We start from the raw sequence: 9,165 nt of genomic DNA, 5'->3' as shown, positions 1-9,165 counted from the left end.
TAGTAGTACTGGTGAGAACTACCTATCTTATTAATATTCAATTCATTATTATATCTTAGGAAAAAATTGCTCATTTGTGTTTTTAGACTAGATTGTAATAAGAATGAAGAAAATCCTTTACGAAAATAAATTTATTGAACGGTAGTTGTTATAGTAGAAGATAACCACAAAAATAATGCTCTATTTCTCCGTTGTTGTTTGTGTTTTGGGAGTGCATGTGGTGACTTGAGAACTGTGCAGGTGTACCTGTAGCCTGTGCTCTCTGTGCGCACGCACTGACACTGCAGCAATGCAGATCGATATTGCTGCCTCAGCCTCCTTCCTATCACATAACCTAGCTGCTGCATGCATGCTATCTATGCTGACATGCTACAGCGTTCACCCATATCAACACTCATTTTTAGTATCTTCAACTTACAACTTAAAAAACATCAGTCTCATTTCCTCACTACTCCCCCATAACTTCCAAGTTATCATTCCATATCACATCGACAACATGGATACCACAGTTGTGAGAATAAATTCAATCTACCATTTTATGTTGTTATGATAAACAAACAAGTGTATCTGGCGTGTCTAATGATTAAATCCTCGTGATCCATGGGCTTCTCGCATCCAAAACCATCTTTACATACAGGTAAAGGGCTGATTCATGCTGGATATTCACACTTGTTCTGGAGTTCACTCACATTTTATGGATGAATATTCAAGTGAAACCAGCATTCATAAGATTCATTGCGTTACACTTATACAAGTAGTTGAATAAGTAGTTGTCTAAGTAGAAACATTTTGGAAAAATGTAGCTAAAGTAGCTAAAGTAGGTAGTATAACCAAATTAAAACATTATTTTCAGTTATCAAGCTAGAATAATTAATTTATTAACTCCATAAATAAATTCATATTATTTATTAAATTCAACTAAATTTATTTATATAAATTCATCTCATTTAATAAATTCATAACTTCTTTGGAATAAATATTTTTAACTCTCAATAATTGAATTACAATTTTTATTTAGAATAATTAATTCTTAAGAAAATCTACTCTTTAAAATATCAAATTGATTTCAAAGAAGACTTTTTTTTATCGCTTGCTTTTTCAATCACTTATATATCTATCACCTGTTATTAAAGAAAAATAAATATCATAACTTTTTAGTTTCTTTTCTGATAAATTTTAATACCTTACTTGTGGTATATTTTAAAAATATCTAGTAATAATATTATTAATGAAAGAAATAATGTATTCATTATTGTGGAGTAAACTTCAATTTTATTGTCATTATTAAATCATAGTGGAGGAATAAGTTTCAAAGTTTTTTCCCTAAAGTTGTATGCGTATGTGTATACTCTCAATATATGATATTGATGATTATGATTGAATTAGTACCTACCACCTCCCATGAAAAGGAATAATTTGTTAAAGAATATTGTATCCAATGAACAATATATATTTACAAACTGTTAAAAAATATGATTCGAGTATTATTACTGGTGATAGTAAAAACATTAGATTTGGTTATTATCAATTTATCAAAATAAAAAAAATCTCAGGAAATTTTTTTAGTTACGGTATTAATTTTTGTGATTTAAGCGCCAAAAATGTAAAAGTAGATTTTGAGCTTTGTTGATGGAATCTGTTATGTGAATAAAATATGGGAGCCATTTTGCTTCTATATACTAACTAACGATTGTAGATTTTGGCATAAACTTGAAATTTGTGATTGCTTGTAGATGTAGATGTGGAGTTGATTATAAATCTTCTTGATATCTGTGAGATACTTATTTATACTTATATATTTGCAGTAGTGTTACTCATTCACTTGAAGAAATGCAGATGAAGTTTAGGAATTGTAAATATATATTATATATTATATATATATATATATATATATTATATATATATATATATATATATATATATATATATAAGAAAACACTTTAAAGTTTTATAAATATAGTATATATATTAAAGTTTTTTTGAATATAGAAATTGGCCATTTTTTGTGTATTGGAATATGGGCTTAAGTAAACTCAATAAATTTTCCATTTTTCAACCGACATCTCTCATGTACCCAAATAATATATTAAAAAATCAGAACCACAATATAAATTGCATGCACCAATGTATATAGTGACTGGACTAAATCCCAAGTCCTCCCATTCGTAGTGTCTGCCTATCCTTGTTGTATTGTGAATAATGGATCGCTCAGTGGACTGCTAACCCCCAAAATCGCTCATCGAACGTAACTGGGTGCTCCCCCCACATTTATATAGTAGCCTATTCTCACATTGTATGTATGCAATTATTGGAGTATCATAAACGATCTGTATATACTAACTGGATAGTGAACAGATTAGGCTTTGCCAGCCGAGAAACGGTCCGGCGCCTTTTCAGCCATCCCCTCCACAAAGGGGCACACGAATAGCCTACTGCCAGCCGAAGGCCGTTTCATAATATTATTACTATTCATTCTTTTTATTCTACTATCATTTTTTATACCAAGTATATTCTGTAAATACTTTATTTTGGCTATTGAAAAGAAAAAGTTGTCCATTATCCAGTCATAGATTGTTTAATAGTTACTAATTTTATTTTCCAGATTATATAGGAATACATTTATGAACTTGCTGCACATATAAATTAACTGCCTTCTAACCACACTCAATCAGTCAAAGTTTCATAAACTTTGTATTTATAGCTTATTATTCAGTCTAAAATTGTATTGAGTTCTAAATGCCAAGAGTGTATTGACTCATTATTGAATGATGAAGTAAATTACTAGGTACTTCACATAATTCACTGACTACATATCAAATGGCAAACTTGTCAGGCCAAGCAAAGATGTATTGAAAATTGTCAAGTTTGTTTACAGTAATACACTTCAAAACTGTAAACTACTGAATAATATCATATTGAGAAGTTGTATGCATTTTGAAAATTCCCTATTCAAAAATAATTTCAGTAATGATGATATTGGTGAGAACAACCACCGGGTAAATCTAACAAGACCTGAAGATTATAGGCCATCATTTGGCAAGGGGAAAAACAAATAAAATTAATATAGAAAGAACAGGGCTCCGACAGAAGTTCATTAAACTTATTCTATTCAATAATGTTTGGATTTGATTGTAAATATTGAGATTATAGATTAGATAAATTTAGAGTTTATAAGGTTAAAAATAATGTTTGATTCTCATTGTAATCGTATGGATTTGATTGTAAATATTGTTACTATCAATTACGTAGATTAAATTAGATACTGTGAAATAAATTAGATGATTGTGCAATATAGAATATAGTTTGCATTATATATTATTATTCATTAGTTGGATTAAATTGGATAGATCCGATTAGATTATCAATGTGCAATATATATTATATATATTTATATATAATAATTGATTAGGTAGATTGTACTAGATAATTTTAAATTTTCAATTTTATATTCATTGTGAAATTATTTAAATTATAATGAATTGTAGATTACATGCTACATATATGTACTGCAAACACAGAATATTATATGATGTGTTTAATTATTGCAATTATATTTATAAATAAATATATTAATTCAGAATATTACATATTTTGTTTTTACATGCTTTGTGTGTCTACAAAGTTTCCTTTTTATCTATAAGTAAGATTATTGAGAATATGAAGCGAATTTTTGTCAAGAAGGGTTTGATAGTGCAATAGAAAAGCAAGGGTAGCCTTCCAGCGCTGTGCCTTTCTTGCCCTTTTGTGGTGGGGAGAGCGCTCAGTCCAGCCGGACCGGTTCTTTCAGCATGCAGTTTGCTATCCAGTTAGTATATATAGATCGTTGAGTATCATAACTGTATTCCAATTGTCGATTTATTTTTGTTGATGTACCGAGTCTTGTAAATTGTGTTTATTTTTCTATTTATCATAATATTACACATGTTATCTGAGTGGGAAAATAGTCGAAAGAAATAATGAATAGCTTTCAATCAATCAATCTCAGTTTTTCAATCAATTGGAATAAATTGGTTAGAAGAAAAATAAATCTGTAACATTGTCACATGAGCCAATTCAAAATAATATTCAAGTTTAAAATGTCTACATGAATGAAATTAATTGATCTGTGATCCTTGACTCAAGAAATAATATGCACACACCAACATACATTGTTATTAAACTGGAGTGTGAGGTGAGGATTAATCGTTAGCTGCTAATAAAATAGTAAAATGCAACAAGAACAACATAAAAAAATATTATAATTGACTAACAAATAGTATTATGTAACAATATCATTCCACTATGTATTATGATCTAGTACCGTTTTTCGCCATTACAAAATTCGAACTTATTTATCGTCATTGAGGTAACTTGTTAAACAATAAAATTCGTTACATGAAACATTGCCATTCAATAAAAATTGCATTTTCTACTAGCATGAATGAAAAAAATATTTATTTATTTATGAAAACCTGAAATCAGGGGATCTCTCCCAAAAATTGCTTCCATAACACAATAATTACAATGATTCATTATATGAGTGAAAGTACAAATATAATTGGAATACTAATGAAAATTCAGCAGTTCTGTAGAGCTTCACCATAACACTACAGATACAATGAGTAGTGGAATATAATAGTCCAGTCAAAGAAAGGTTATAGAGGGAAATGTTTGGAAGACAATTTTTGACCCCGCAGTTCTGTTTAGGGTAGTAAGGAGGTAAACATATCAAAAGACCCCACCCTTACCCCCTGTGCTAAGGGGGTAGGGGTGGTTCAAAGGTACCATTTTTTGGTTTCTCGCATAAAACTCGAAAACTATATATATACAAAAACTGTATATAGTGTCCCAGATAAGGTGTAAACCCCGGCTACCATAGATTTTACATGCAATTTGCAACAAAAAATGTTCTGTAAAATTTTCTCCTATCGACCTTCGTTTTAGAGATATATCGATTTTTCGATATTTTCCAAGTAGGCGTACTTCCAGTCATTAAATCGTCAATATCTCAAGAACCATTGGTCTTAAGTGAATTTTAAGGACATCGTTGAAAAGAGGACAAAATTTCACATTGATTTGAGGTATAAAACATGCCAAAGTCGATTAATGAGTAGTATTTTTTAGCGGTCAAAGTTGAAAAAGAGTGATTTTAGAAGTTTTTTTGAAAACTTCAGACACATTTTTCTCGATTTTTTTTTCAAGGGTATGAAATAATTTTTATAGCGTAAAAACTTACTTTTTTGATTATCTTTTGAATGAGACCAAATACAGGTGTCTAGCTCAAATCCTCGAATCAGAATTTCAGTTTAAATTCGATTTTTCAATTAAAAACGAGACTTATCTTGATTGAGGGCGTAAAAATACTTTTTCTATAGGAAATTTGGCTGAGAAATTCAATGAAACTTGTTAGAAGTTCGTATCTGCACTTGTTATTGAGATACAAGTTGAAAAAAGTTCAAAGTCGAGTTAAAATCTAAACTTTTCAAACAGTTTTTTTTTTCATGGTAACAACATTTTTCCAATAATGAAAAACTTTGCCATTTTATAAACTATCGAATGAGTATAAATTTTCAACAAGTACAAATAAGTAGTTTATAAAATGGCAAAGTTTTTTCATTATTGGAAAAATATTGTTACCGTGAAAAAGAATCAAGAAAAAACTGTTTGAAAAGTTTAGATTTTAACTCGACTTTGAACTTTTTTCAACTTGTATCTCAATAACAAGTGCAGATACGAACTTCTAACAAGTTTCATTGAATTTCTCAGCCAAATTTCCTATAGAAAAAGTATTTTTACGCCCTCAATCACTCGACACAAAGCTATCAAATTGTAGACAATTATTCACACTCAAACAAGATGTCTCGTTTTTAATTAAAAAATCGAATTTAAACTGAAATTGTGATTCGAGGATTTGAGCTAGACACCTGTTTTTGGTCTCATTCGAAAGATAATCAAAAAAGGAAGGTTTTGCGATATAAAAATTATTTCTTACCCTGAAAAACATTGAGAAAAATGTGTCTGAAGGTTTCAAAAAAACTTCAAAAATCACTCTTTTTCAAAATTGACCGCTAAAAAATACAACTCAATAATCAACTTTGGCATGTTTTATACCTCAAATCAATGTGAAATTTTGTCCTCTTTTCAACTATGTCCGTTAAATTCACTTAAGACCAATGGTTCTTGAGATATTGACGATTTAATGACTGGAAGTACGCCTACTTGAAAAATATCGAAAAATCGATATATCTCTAAAACGAAGGTCGATAGGAGAAAATTTTACAGAACATTTTTTGTTGCAAATTGCATGTAGAATCTATGGTAGCCGGGGTTTACACCTTATCTGGGACACTCTGTATATATATATATATATATATATATATATATATATATATATATATATATATATATATATATAATATATATATATATATTAGGGACATAATTGTTCTATACAAAATTGGAGCTTACATAATTTCCTACAATATTCATCGAACAACTTTTTCTATATCTTCTCTAGTTTTCTCGATATCCACTCTTAAAGGTGCAACATTTTTGAAAAAACCAAGTTTGCCTCAATTTTTTTTATTTTTGCTGTTATAAATTTTTATAAATCGATGGGAAGAATTTATGCTGAATATGAGCTTATAGAGCATCGAGTTCTCTTCAATTTTTATGTATAATTTCACACTTTTACACATTTCCCTACAACTGTTCAGCAGATCTAGTGTAGAGTGTGAAAACTACAGTTCTGCAAAAATAGACCAATTTACAAAGGAATTTAGAGGGAATGTTTTGAACACAATTTTTGACTTTGCAGCTTTGTTGAGACTAGTTAGGAGGAGAACGTACCAAAAGTCCCCATTCCTAACTCATGTGCTAAGGGGATGAGGGTGGTTTAAAAGTTGCATTTTTCAGTGTTTTACTCCCACGCTCATATCTTGAGAAGAATACGTTTGTATTGGGAGGTACCGGGTTCAATTCCCGGGCTGGCAACTAATTTTTGGATAGTAGTTCTCATCGAATTTCCATCTAGCTGTTAACCCTGTTGTCAATGTCTGCAGTAGCAGAGGTCTTCGGGGTGATTTGCAGCATTTATTTAGGATTTTCGTTAAATAATAATTATATATTACAGATGGAATTAAATAGAGAATGCATTTATTTAAATGCTAATTATGTTGGAGCCAGCTCTAGTTTTCATTTTTCGTTTTTGAATTGGACGCGCGCTCCTCGTTCAGTTCATATTTCTTTCACTTGAGTGCGTCGCGCTCACTAGCCGGTTAGGCTGTTTCTTTCAGCTCAGTCTCGCTTCGTAATAGCTTGCCTCGAGTTGGAATTGATAATTATTATTCGTCGATCATTCCCAGAAGAAAATCGTTCTTCAAATTATTATTTTTTCGTTAGTGTTAAATCGTACACCATAAACCTACGTTTGGAAGAGTGTTTGCCAAACTCCCTTTAGTTGAAAGTTTTAAACTATTATTTTTCGATTGGAAGGTTCACCGATCTATAGTCTTTAAAGACATTGTAAATATCTCGTCAGAAATATATGTGCAACGTTATATGATGGAAGCCGAATTTACCAACAGTAGATGACAATTAAGCTTGCCTTTTCACCATCCTTGATTCATCTCCTACCTCGGGGACACCTGAATACCTTACCTGGGAGTTGTAAGCTCAATAATATAAATATTACATTAGGTACTCTGCAGATTTTCGGTGAGTTGTTCTTTTATATATTCATTGCATGTACTTGTTTCTGTAGAGATATCACTTGTTTCTTTTCTATTCAATACAGTCCACTTTACATCAAAATTATTGATTACCAATTTAAAATCAATATAAATTTCTTAAAGTTGAACCTTAGAGTTTACACTGGTCCACCAGGCCAGATTTTATTGGCTATTTTTTATTCAAATATTTGGCAAGCACTTATCCAATTTTATTGTAAATCGTTTGTGCATGCTAGGGTTCAAACCTGTTTGTACATTATGAATTGAGCCGATCAAGTTGGTTCACTCTTATCTCTATTGTCCGATCGGAACCGTTACTTTGCAATGCTGATAACGTTATCGCTTAGCTTGCTTCGTCTATTGAGCTTTCTCTGTTCAATTTGTACTAACATTATCATTTTGCTTGCTTGAATCATCAATGAAAATCGTTCATTGTTGCATTCGTAATTTTATTCGAAAATTAGTAAATGAAAATCATTAAGACCTTTCCAATATCCAATCATGAGTGAAAAGAAGTTAAAGCTCAAACGAGCTAAACTTGAGCAATATTTCTATCGTATTCAACGTACTTTCGATTTGTCAAAAAAGGCTTTAAAAGAAGAAGCTAGTGCTAAACAATTTCTAATTCTCTATAGTTCCACTCTTAAAACTGTTCAGGATTATGAAGCTGTTGAAATGGAAATACAGGAGCTTGAAATGGAAAAAGACCCGGAATTTGTACCCAAATTTAGTAGTTCACATATGGAAATGTTCGAACATATGGAAGCAATTGCTAGTGAATTGAAAAAACGCAGTCAGGTTGTACCTAGTGTTTCTACCCCGGCTCAACCTGTATCTTCCAATAAGGATTCGTCTAATATTTTACCGAAAATTGAAATTCCTGTGTTCGACGGAGATCAATCAAAATGGGCGGTATTCTACGAAATGTTTAAATGCATGATTCATGACAACAAATCGATTCCAAATCAACAAAAGGTCCAATATCTGGTGTCCAAACTATCTGGAGAAGCGGCTAATATTTCACGTCATCTACCACCTATTGCTAATAATTATGAAATTATTTGGGAAGCATTAATTAAGCGGTTCAATGACCCCCGCTCACTCTCAAATGTGTACTTGAAACAAATTTTCGAATTCAATTGTCTAAAATCTGAGTCTCGTGCAGGTTTAGTTTCTATAGTCGATCAGTTCTGTGGTTCAATTACTGCTTTAAAACGCCTACGAGGAGAAGATGTATCTGATGCAATATTTCTGTTCCAAGCGTTGAAAATTTTAGATCCTGTTTCTCGAAAGGCATTTGAAGCTTCAGTTCATATTAAGGATGACCCCACATATACTGATTTTGTTTCATTCATCGAAAGGCAGATTAAATCGTTACCGCATGACGAATCGTCTAAACAATGCAAGCCAGTAGTGAAACCAATACCAAAATCCAAAGTGTTGGTTGTTCAATCGA

General features: G+C 31.0%; 1 protein-coding gene across 1 annotated transcript in view; it reads left to right on the top strand.

The window, feature by feature from the left end:
- Positions 1 to 312: 312 nt before the first annotated feature.
- LOC111058854 (WSCD family member AAEL009094) overlaps positions 313 to 9,165 on the top strand; it is a 78,574-nt gene continuing 69,721 nt past the window's right edge. Inside the window, exon 1 of the mRNA XM_039441228.1 lies at positions 313 to 637. The gene's annotated coding sequence lies outside the window, so the exon portion shown is untranslated. The remainder of the gene's footprint in view (positions 638 to 9,165) is intronic.

This window comes from Nilaparvata lugens, chromosome X (genome assembly GCF_014356525.2).
Source record: "Nilaparvata lugens isolate BPH chromosome X, ASM1435652v1, whole genome shotgun sequence".
Classification (NCBI taxonomy): Eukaryota; Metazoa; Arthropoda; class Insecta; order Hemiptera; family Delphacidae; genus Nilaparvata; species Nilaparvata lugens.
This window is presented reverse-complemented; position numbering and strand designations above follow the sequence as displayed.